The sequence below is a fragment of the Puma concolor genome, chromosome A3, assembly GCF_028749965.1.
Source record: "Puma concolor isolate L17-30 chromosome A3, mPumCon1.1.hap2, whole genome shotgun sequence".
Taxonomy (NCBI): domain Eukaryota; kingdom Metazoa; phylum Chordata; class Mammalia; order Carnivora; family Felidae; genus Puma; species Puma concolor.
This window is the reverse complement of record NC_141669.1, coordinates 20,796,497-20,808,520: the sequence shown is the minus strand read 5'-3', so window position 1 is coordinate 20,808,520 and position 12,024 is coordinate 20,796,497. Positions and strand designations below refer to the sequence as shown.

The 12,024-nt window shown below is 38.1% G+C and overlaps 1 protein-coding gene across 1 annotated transcript in view; it reads left to right on the top strand.

Annotated features, from left to right (window-relative positions):
* ASXL2 (ASXL transcriptional regulator 2) overlaps window positions 1-12,024 on the top strand; it is a 134,384-nt gene that overhangs the window by 64,304 nt on the left and 58,056 nt on the right. The gene's annotated exons all lie outside the window — the stretch shown is intronic.

The window sequence follows — 12,024 nt, the reverse complement described above, 5'->3', positions numbered from 1 at the left end:
GTTCCTGTTCAAAAGCAGAAAATAATTGTAATAAATAGCTTTGGCTGTTTAGATATATAAACTATATTGCTAAATGAACAAAAAATACCAAATATTGCAAAGATGCAAAATCACAACAGATTGTTTTTTGATACTTAAATCTGTTGAATTTTAATCTCTCTCCAGCTTATTTCTTTCAGAACTATGTCCATAGCTTATAATGACAACTATTCTATTCTTAGTTTCTGTTTTCTTCGCTAATACTTGTTTTACTCCAAATAGTATGTCCTCATATGCAGCCCTTCACACCTCTTTAGTTCAGAGACATGCTCTTTAGGAACTTGGCCCAGCCAGTTAAGACATGTCAGCAGCCTGATCAGCTGAAATAAAAGCATTTGGTATTTTTTTATATGCAATAGTTACAGAGTGACCTTTCTTAGAAAGATTGTGTTTCTCTTAAAGTCTATATTTTCTTTTTATTATGTTATTTCTCGTAAGATTGAAAAGCAAGATGCTTTAGTTAATCAGTAGTGGAAATGGCCACCGGCTAAGATAGGAGTCAGGTACTTTATGCATATGATCTTTTAAATCTTTTTTTTTTTTTTTAAGTTTATTTATTTTCAGAGAGAGAGAAGGAATGAGCGAGGGTGAGCCGGGGGAGGGGCAGAGAGAAAGAGAGACTCCCAAGTAGGCTCTACACCATCAATGCGGAGCCTGATGCGGGCTCACGAACTGTGAGATCATGACCTGAGCCAAAAATCAAGAGTTGGACGCTTAACTGACTGAGCCATCCAGGTGCCCCTGATCTATTTAATTTTAAACCTCTGAAGTCTTTATTTCATAGATAAAGACATTGAAGCAGTAAGAAATTACATAGCTAGTTAGTGATAAAACTTGAATCCACATCTGTCTGACTCCAAAATGTAAGTGCTGCTTCTGCTGCCTCATTTTTTCTTTTGAGTAGGATCAGGAGATGGAGTAAGGCTCTTAAAGGAGTCTTTTTTTTTTTTTTTTTTAATGCTTATTTATTTTGAGAGAGAGCGAGTATGAGAGGCGGTGAGGCAGAGAGAGCGAATCCCACGCAGGCTTCTCACTGTCAGCACAGAGCCAGATGTGGGGCTCAAACTCAACAGACGGCGAGTTCATGACCTAAGCCAAAGTCGGACGCTCAACCAACTGAGCTCAACCAGCTGAGCCACCCAGGAGCCCCTACTTTAAATTTTGCTTTAACATTTATTCATTTTTTGAGAGACAGAGTGTGAGCGCGGGAGGGGCATAGAGCGAGGGAGAAACAGAATCCGAAGCAGACTCCAGGCTCTGAGCTGTCAGCACAGAGCCCGACACGGGGCTTGAACTCACGGGCTGCGAGATCAGGACCTGAGCTGAAGCTTAACTGACTGATCCACCCACATGCCCCTTTATTTACTTTAAAATAAAACAGAATCATTGGCTCTTTTTTTTGTTTGTTTTCTTTTTTCCCTCTGGTGAAATGGTTTTGCTTATATCTTATTGGTACTGGACAAACCATGCTTTTGAGAAAACAGTAGTAGGGGAAAAAGTCAAAAATGGGAAGATAAAGATGAGAGTGTAAACAGTATACAAAACACATTTTTCAGAGTCTGTGTTTATTTCTGTGACCTCCACCTCCATGCTAGTCCTAGATTACTCTTCTTATTTGTTTTATGCCCTCTGGCTACTCTGCTAATCCAGACCTTTCATTTTGGGATCCCAAAAGGGCTTCTCCAAAAATGCCTGTTTAAAAATTTCCCTCTATACCCTTTCAGCTCTCCAGTGATCCTTTCCCATTTGTTTCATGGTGTGTTTGGGGAGGAAAATAGTTTGAAGAAACTAATTCATTAAAGTATGGATGAGTCACATGCTACTTTAAAAAACTTTACATTTATGTTATTTCCTTTTTATTTATATTTTATTTTATTAAAAATATTTTTTAATGTTTATTTATTTTTGAGACAGAGCATGAACGGGGGAGGGGCAGAGAGAGAGGGAGACACAGAATCTGAAGCAGCTCCAAGCTCTGAGCTTTCAGCACAGAGCCCGATGCGGGGCTCGAACTCACAGACTGTGAGATCATGACCTGAGGTGAAGCTGGAAGCTCAACTGACTGAGCCACCCGGGCGCCCCAATATTATTTCCTTTTTAAAAGTTAGATTCGTTGTTACCCAAATGAATTTCTTGTTGGAAGAATTGCTGGTAACACGACCAAGGGAGAGCAAACAAAAGACTTTAATGAAGGGTTTCTAAGAATACAAAAATTTCCAGTGACTTAAAAACCTACCAAGGTAATTTATTAATTTAGTGATTTCTAAACTCCCTGTTTTTCAACATAAGGGTTCTGCTGAGTTCCGTTTTGTTCTGTGTGCTCTGTCAGGTAAGCATGCCATAAAAATCAGTTCATCCTTAGTTTTCAAGTTACTTAGGCTAAATTTTCAGTTCGTATGTGGATAATGATTACTGTGCATGTGCATCTGTGTCTGTATAGATATGTGCATAAGTGTATCAGTTGAGTGAAAGATTCTTATGTTTATTATCTTTTTATATTTAAAATGAAGCTAAAATAGGGCATTCAAGTATCTGGGGAACTAGATGACTCTACATATCTTTTAACCTTGAAAGTCTGAGTCTGTTATTTAATCCTATTGAAATTCAAGGGATTGAGCTTTGAAGGATAAATATAGAGTGTGTAATAGTTCCGTCAGAGATAAGGAAGCTGATTAATTGAGGCCTAGTTTTGACAAGCCTATTCTGTAGGAGGGAGTACAGAAAAATGAACAAGAGATTGAGATTAGAAATTAGGCTGGGTAAATTATTACGAGGGGAAATATCAGTAGGAATAAATAAATTAGACTGTTGAGGTCTGTTTTTTCTTTTTTTTTTTTTCTTTTTTTTAATTTTTTAAAAAAAAATTTTTTTTTTTTCAACGTTTATTTATTTTTGGGACAGAGAGAGACAGAGCATGAACGGGGGAGGGGCAGAGAGAGAGGGAGACACAGAATCGGAAACAGGCTCCAGGCTCTGAGCCATCAGCCCAAAGCCCGACGCGGGGCTCGAACTCACGGACCGCGAGATCGTGACCTGGCTGAAGTCGGACGCTTAACCGACTGCGCCACCCAGGCGCCCCTTTTTTTTTTTTTTTTTTAAATGTTTATATATTTTTGAGAGAGAGCCAGCGAGTGAGCAAGCGCAAGTAGGGGAGGGGCAGAGAGAGAGAGGGACAGAGGATCCAAAGCTGGCCCTTGTTGACAGCAGAGAGCCTGATGCAAGGCTCCAACTCAGGAACTGCCAGATCATGACCTGAGCGAAAATCAAGAGTCGATGCTTAACCGACTGAGCCACCTAGGCGCCCCTACACTGGTGAAGTCTCTTAAAGCTCTTTATCAAAGGCTTGAAATGAGCATAATAAATACTGGAGGATATTGGAGAATTTTGAGGATGAATAGTAAAAGTTTATTCAATTTCTTTAAATTGGTTGCAGGAGGGGATGACAGTGAGGAGAGAACCACAAATATGGGAAGGTATAGACTTTAGGATTTTATGAAGAGTCTTAAAGTACTGGAAGGACTGTCCTATGGAATAATGAAGAAATAATGGTAAACTTCTTCCCCCCACTACAAAGATAAATTATTTCAAGGTCATTTTGGAAAATTCCCAGTACAGAAAATCACAAAGAGAAAAGAAAAGATTGTCCCAGATTTTTCCACTGTGATAGCCACTGATTTCCAGCATAAAATCAAGACTAAAAATGAAGTTATGGGAAGACACACTTGGCTAAGCTTGAGGAAGAACATAAATGATCGGAAATGCTTGAGGACATAGTTAGCCTCCACCACCTCAAATGCTTGTGCAAAAGATTGGACAATTACCTATTGATGTTTTCAGAGGAGCTCTAAGCATCTGTAGTAAATGGGCTAGATGACCTGTGAAGCTCCTTGTCAATCTGTGGATTTACCTGATTCTTTTTTTTTTTTCTTTAAATGTTTTATTTATACTTGAGAGAGAGAGACAGAGCATGAGCGGGGGAGGGGCAGAGTGAGAGAGGGACACAAAATCCAAAGCAGGCTTTAGGCTCTGAGCTGTCAGCACAGAGCCTGACATGGGGCTTAAACTTACAAGCTGTGAAATCATGACCTGAGCTGAAGTCGGACACTTTACTGAATGAGCCACTCAGGCCCCCCATTTTTAAAAAAAATATTCATTTATTTTTAAGGGAGAAAGACAGAATGTGAGTGGTGGAGGGGCATAGAGAGAGGAAGACACAGAATCCAAAGCAGGCTCCAGGCTCTAAGCTATCAGCACAGAGCCTGATGCAGGTCTCAAACTCACGAACCACGAGACCATGACCTGAGCCAAAGTCGCATGCTTAACTAACTGAGCCACACAGGTGCCCCTGGAGTTACCTGATTCATATCTGTGGGTGTTACATAAACTGAAAATAAGGTAAAGAATGAGTAAGAGTTGAGGATTTTATTTGACCTAGCAAGTCCACTTCTGGGTATACACATAAAAGAATTGAGGCAGAGACTTGAATATATATTTTTGTAGCAATACTCATAATAGCAATAGTCACAATAGGCAAAAGATAGAAACAGCCCAGATGTCCATTAATGAATGAATGGATGAACAAAATGTGGCATATACATTCAGTGGACTGGTATTCAGCCTTAAAAAAGAAGGAAATTCTGGAGCACCTGGGTGACTCAGGTAAGCATCCCACTCTTGATTTCGGCTCTGGTTATGATCTAATAGTTCGTGGGATCAAGCCTGAGTCAGGCTCTGTGCTGACAGCATGGAGCCTGCTTGGGATTCTCTCACTATCTCTGTCTCTGCCCCTCTTCCACTCTGCTGCGCATGCTCTCTTGCTCTCTCTCAAAATAAACAAGTAAATAAATAAATAAACATTAAAATAAAAAAAGGACATTCTGACATATGCTACAACATGGATGAAATTTGAAGACACTGTACGAAGTGAAATAAACCAGACATAGGAGGAGAAATTCTGTATGATTCCACTTACTGTTTATAGAGGCAAAAAATAGAAGGGTGGTTGCCAGGGGTTGGATGTAGGGGAGAAATGGAGAGGTGTTTAATGGGCATAGGGTTTGAGTTTTGCAAGATAAGAGTTGTAGAGGTTGGTTGTGTAAGTGGTATGAATTTATTTAAGTGTAAGTGAAGTGCACACACACAGAAATGGTTGAGTTGGTAAATTTTATATGTAGCTGTTTCTGATTGTGTTCAGTTCTTTTTTTTTTAATGTAAATTTACTTATTTTGGGAGAGAGTATGCGTGCATGCCAGCGGGGGAGGGGCAGAGAGAATCCCAAGCAGGCACAAAGCCTGTCAGCACAGAGCCTGACACAGGGCTCCATCTCCGTGAGACCATGACCTGGGCCAAAATCAAGAGTCAGACGCTTACCTGACTGAGTCACCCAGGTGCCCCTGATTGTGTTCAGTTCTTGTGCTGATAGCAAAATTGCAAATATGATACATTATTTTACATTACTAAACATTTAAAATTTGCACCAGCTTGCCTCGTCTCTCTGGTGGGAGGGAAATATCAGTTAATCATAAATTAAATGATCCTATAGTGTGTGTGCACGCACTAGGAAATGAAGACCTCATATTATCTGGCTCTGCTCAGTGCCAGTTCTGTTAGTTAGTTAGTTAGTTAGTTAGTTAGCTAGTTATTTATTTATTTATTTATTTATTTATTTATTTATTTATTTATTACATTAAAATGTAAGAATGTGTACTTATGGAGACTTCTGCTTCCTTTTTTATGTCACCAGCACTTACTACCTTGTGGTTACAGAATAGCTGCTTTGTAAATGTTGAATGAATGAGATTCATTCAGATTAAAACAACTTTACTGAAGGCACCTAGGTGGCTCAGTTGGTTAAGCATCCAACTCTTGTCATGAGTTCAAGCCCTGCACTGGGCACGTGCTGGGTGGGAAGCCTACTTAAAAGCAAAAACAAAACAACTTTATTGAGGTATGGTGTATGTAACATAAACTTCATCCATTTTAAGTGTACAGCTCAATGATTTTTAGTAAATTTACTGGGTTTGGCAACCATCAGCATAATGCAGTTTTAGAACATTTCCATCTCCCCGGCAAGATCCCTCATACACGTATACAGTTAATAGAAGTTCTCATTGCCAGGCATTAATCTACAGACTTTTTGTCTGTAGATCATGTCTAGATATTTCATATAAATGCAATCGTATGTGGTTTTTGAGATTAATCATATTGTAGCTTTTATAAGTACTTGATACTTTTGTATTGGTCCATATTGTTTTCATAGCTTTTCTCATACACAGTGCATGTTTTTAGTTTTTTATTTTATTTATTTGACACATTAATTTCAGACTTTAAGAAAATTTGCAAAAGTGGTAGGAAGAATTTTAACTTTTACCAAAATTTCCCAAATGCTAACATTTTATACTTTATCATTCTATCTAATTTGTATTTCTGAAATGTCAGATTAAATTGTAAACTTAATGCTCTATTCACATTTAAACACTTCAGGGTGTGTTTTCTAAAGGAAAGTACATTCCTTTACATAACCACAATGTAACTCTCAAAATCAGGACACTAAGTTTGATATAATATTACAAGCTAACAAACGCAATGTATTCAGATTTGGTAATTCTTCCACTGATACCCTAATTCAGGATATCACACATTTGCATCTTTTTCATGTATCTTTATAGTCTCCTTTAACTGTGGAGCTGTTCTTTAATTTTTGTCTTTCACGACGTTGGCATTTTTAAAGAACTCAGGCCAGCTGTTTTGTAGTCTGTCCCTCAGTTTGGTTATGTCTGTTTTCTCACAATTAGATTTGTGTTGTGCTTGAGTAGGCTGAAGCAGAGGGTGTGGGAAAATGATCATGGTCAGATTGTATTAATAATTCTGGACTTGGGAGACACCTGGGTGGCTCAGTCTGTTGCGCATCTGACTTTGGCTCAGGTCATGATCTCACAGTTTGTGAGTTCAGGTCCCACATTGGGCCTGCTGTGGTCAGCCTGTCAGTGCAGTGCCTGTTTGGGATCCTCTGTCCCCCTCTTTCTGCCTCTCTCCCACTTGCATTCTTTCAAAAAAGATATATTAACAAAAATAATTCTGGACTTGACTCTAGGACATTGTGATATCGTGGATGAATTTTAAAGCTAGGCGAGGTGGCATGATCATATTTGTTTTTAAAACTTTTACCCTGGCTTCAGAGTGGAGAATTGATGGGGGTGAAGGTAAATTTACTGTCTCTTGAGATAGGGAACACTGGAATACTATGAGACTGGAGTGGAGGAGCAAGCCGTTAGGGTCATTACCACAGTTAGTGAATCTCTTCTCTGACATACACTTTATATATATTAGCTATAATCTGTGCAGTCAAATTACAAAGTAGGTGGTATTACCCCCATTTTACAGAGGAGACAATGAAGATGAAGGGCATTTAAAGCGACTTGCCTGTGGCCACTCTCAGATCTGTATTCAGATGAGTGTGAATATATGTCTGGCTCTTTTTTGCCACATGGTGATGCCTCCTTTCATTAGTTTCTATATGTAATGTTTCACCTGAGCAGTGTAATTACAAACCTCAGGTCTTTCAGCCCTACTCAATACTGCTGAGTTACAACTCTTCCTGCAAAGAGAACTAAATAAGGCCATTGGCAGTATAACTGAAGTTACTTCTATTTTGGGGACTTGTGTATGAAACATCTTTCTGTATTCCTTTACGTGAGGTAGATTCAGCACAAAATTATAGCACGTGTTCCTTTCCCTCCTCCCCAACTCTACTTTCTTGAGCATGGGTAAGAAAAATTAGAAGCTGCATTGTCTCATGAATTATGTAATCTCTTGAGGCGTTCTTGCTTCAGGTGTCAGGACTTACCTCATACTGTACTTAAACTTGACTTTACGTTGGTATTGATCTTCTGAGTACCAGGGTTTTATCGCCCATTCACATGGAACCTATTTCTTTGAATTATTCAGTTCTTTTATTTAATTATATAATTCTGGAGTTATTTTCCTTGAAGATCTATTACTACCATCATGGGAAGTGTAGCCTTTTATACTTCTCTGCCATTGCTTCATTATTCATAAAAATAAACTGCCAGGATTTTCTGACTTTTTGTATTTTCCTGAAACCAAATCTAAGTTTTTGTTTTAATTAGTATAGTATTCTGTATATCTTGTGGGTTATTCAGAACTTCCCTATTTCCTTTAAAGGAAAATTATACCCAGATTTGCAAGGAAAATATTATGATGGTGTTTTTAAGACTTTTACCACATCTTTTCACCAGATGTGTATCATTTACTTTCATTTCTTGGGTTTTCCTTTAAGGAGTTTTTTTTGGGTTTGGGTTGTTTTGTTTCTGTTTTTGTGTTTTGGATTCTAGGTACTAGATTCTAGATCACATTATTTGTTTCTTTCTCTGACTTAAAGTACTTTATTTTTTTTTTAAGATTTTATTTTTTTAAAGTGATCTCTACACCCAACATGGGACTCAAACTCACAGTCCAGAGGTCAAGAACGCAAGTTCTACTGACTGAGCCAACCAGACGCCCTATTAATGTAGTTGTTACTGATTGATGTCTTGTTGGTTACTGTACTAATACATGGCCAACCATTTGCTTATTAATGAACTTTAAGCCATTTTCAGTGCTTTGACACTTTTAACAATGCTGGATACGGGGCGCCTGGGTGGCGCAGTCGGTTAAGCGTCCGACTTCAACCAGGTCACGATCTCACGGTCCGTGAGTTCGAGCCCCGCGTCGGGCTCTGGGCTGATGGCTCAGAGCCTGGAGCCTGTTTCCGATTCTGTGTCTCCCTCTCTCTCTGCCCCTCGCCCGTTCATGCTCTGTCTCTCTCTGTCCCAAAAATAAATAAACGTTGAAAAAAAAAAAATTAAAAAAAAAAAAAATAACAATGCTGGATATAATCCTCCTATATATGGCCGTAAGTCCTTGTGGCCTTATTTTTATAGGATGGATACAAGTGGGATTATTGGATCAGTGGGCCCTGATTTTTTTTTCATCTCAATGGAAATTTCCATGTTACTTCCCTAAGATAGAACTGAGAAGGGATGGGAAAGGTGGTAATTTTTAGCTCTGCCAACAATCTTTTAAGAGTACTCATTTGCCCATAACCATATCAGCAATGGATTTTATCAATTCATTTGATTTTTTGTTTTTTATTTTAAAGTAATTATAGACTCCCAGGAAACTGGGAAAGTAATCCCATGTATACCTCACCCAGCTTCCTCCAGTGGTAACATAGTGCAACATCAAAACCAGGAAATTGATGTTAGCACAGTATTGTTAACTAAGATGTGGATTCATTTGATTTCCAGTCTAATCAGCGGTATCTTGATTGAATTTTTTCCCCTTTGATCACTAAGAAGTTTGGGCTTCCTTTTAAGTGTTCTATAGGCCATTTACATACTTGTTTTATGATCACTTATTCATATCCTTTACCACTTAAAAAAAATTTTTTTAAGTTATTTATTAATTTTGAGAGAGAAAGAGAGAGCACAAGCTGGGGAGGGGCAGAGAGAAAGAGAGAATCCCAAGCAGGCTCCGCACCATCAGCGCAGAGCCCAATGTGGGGCTCGAACCTACAAACTGTACCTGAGCCGAGATCAAGAGTTGGATGCTTAACCGATGGCACTGCTCAGGCTCCCTCTTTATCCACTTTTTTAAATTGGTTGTTTGTGTTTTCCTAAAAGCAGCTCTTGTAGGACTGTTCATTATTTTGTCTGCCATTTGTTTCACAGTTACTCCTTTCAACTTCATATACTGTCTACAGTTTGGTTGATCTTATTTTTTTCCTACATAGAGATGTTTATTTTTATTTAGTCATTGTTTCTCTTTTGTGGTTTTTAGGTTTTTCTGTCTTATTTAGAAAGGTTTATCTATCTTGCAGTGATACACTATTTTCCTTTTAATAATCTCCTATTTTTTTACAGTTTGGCCTTTAATCCATTTGGAATGTTGTGCATATACTGTGAAAAATTATTTTCCCCAGATGAATAACATGCTGTGCCAGCACTACTTAACATAAACTATTTTATTTACAATTCTTTTGGTTGCTTTTGACTTAAAATCTCAGCAGTTCCAAAGGTAGGATCGGCTTAAGGCAAGGCTTGATAGAACTGCAAAAGTAACATTGCTAAAATTATTGCTGTTTTCCTTTTTTTTCTTTCGTCAGTTCAGTGCCTTTTTGGGTGTTGTATTTTTCCCTATAATTCTTATCCAACCCTTCCTTTGTCTGTCCTATGTGTTGTTTACCCCAAATCCAGATACTTTCCTCATGGTCACATGATTGAAAGGTTTAGGCATTACTTCATCTTACTGCTAAGGGGAAGAGAAGGAGTTTCTTTTCTTAAATGCCCAATAGCTCCTAGGATTGTTTCCCCTGATTAAGTCATGTGTCTGTTCCTGAATCTGTTACTGTGGGGGTGGGGAATGGGGGTGCTTTTTCAACTGATTGGCTTTTTCAACCAGGAATCATGGTTTAACAGTTTGAATTTACACCTGTGATGCACAGGGGGTTGAATCTATCTCAACCACATGTGTGAGAGTGGCAGAGGAATAATGTTTCATGGGAAATTTTAGGTATTGTCTTCAGAAGAGGGAATAGATAGATGCTAGGTAGTCAAACCACAGGTGACCATGTCATGAGCCTGTCTCCTTCCTACTACACAGATCATACAGATAGGTACAGAATTGTACAGTTAACAAAAATCTCACTTTTTACATTTATTAGCTGTTTCTGTATTTTGTTTTGTTTTAACAACAGTCTAGAGTGTTCATTTGCCTATTTATTTTGTCTTAGAAACATATTACTTCAATAATAATAGCATACAGTACATTTTAATATCTTTTTAAGTCTCCCATCATTTTTTGCCCAGAGATTTTTTTTTTAAGTTTATTTATTTTTTTGAGAGAGAGAGTGAGAGAGAGCACGAGCACAAGTAGGGGAGGGTTAGAAAGAGAGGGAGAGAGAGAATTCTAAGCAGATTCTAGGCTGTCAATACAGAGCTCGACTTGGGGCCTAAGATCATGAGATCATGACCTGAGCCAAAATCATGGTCGCTTAACTGACTGAGCCACCCGCCCAGGTGCCCCACCCAGAAATTTCTTATATATTTATGTGATATAAACTTTGGAATTCTGACTAGAATTGAAGTGTGTGTGTGTGTGTGTGTGTGTGTGTGTGTGTGTGTGTGTGTTTTAAGTAGGCTCCAATGTGGAACTTTGTACTCACGACTCTGAGATAAGAGTTGTATATTTAACCAACTGAGTCACCCAGTTGCCCTGCAGTATGTGTGTTTTTAAGATGGAAGTTCCAAATTATGTAAACATAACTATGAAAATCAACCTGGAGAGTCTCAACACTTTCTTCAGGAAAACAAAAAAAATTTTTTTTTTAATTTTCTTGGTTGCCCTCCATCTTCTTAACAGTTTTTGACCCTCAACACTTTCATAACTATCAGAAGACAGTGGACCCATGGTCCTGCTCTCCCCCATAGACAACTCTTTACGTATATCCAAGATACCTAGCAGCCTCTTCTATTAGGCTTATTTGGGTTTTTGAGTGGTACCAACAGAGAATTAAGAGAGAGAACAGCTGGAAATGTACAAATAAGCTCAGGTATTAGGAGGAAAAAAACCTTTTTAAATTAAGGATGTCACACATCTATTATATTGCTATTTGTTAGATAAGTACAAAAAGATAGGAAAATGAAATGTGGTAACAGAAAGGAAAGTATTATATTTATATTTTTTTACAGATAATCTATTATATACCTAAAGCTCTAGAGGTTTGGTGAATGTATATTGAAATTAGTAAACATTTAACCAAGGTGTTACAAAGAAGATAAATGTTCTAAAGCCTACTTTACCTCTTTAAGTGAGCTTGTAGTAGATCTAAGTACAAGAGACTATTGCATTTTATATATATATATGGCATCACTGTGTCATACACTTGAAACTAATATGAGTAATATATGTCAATTATATCAATAA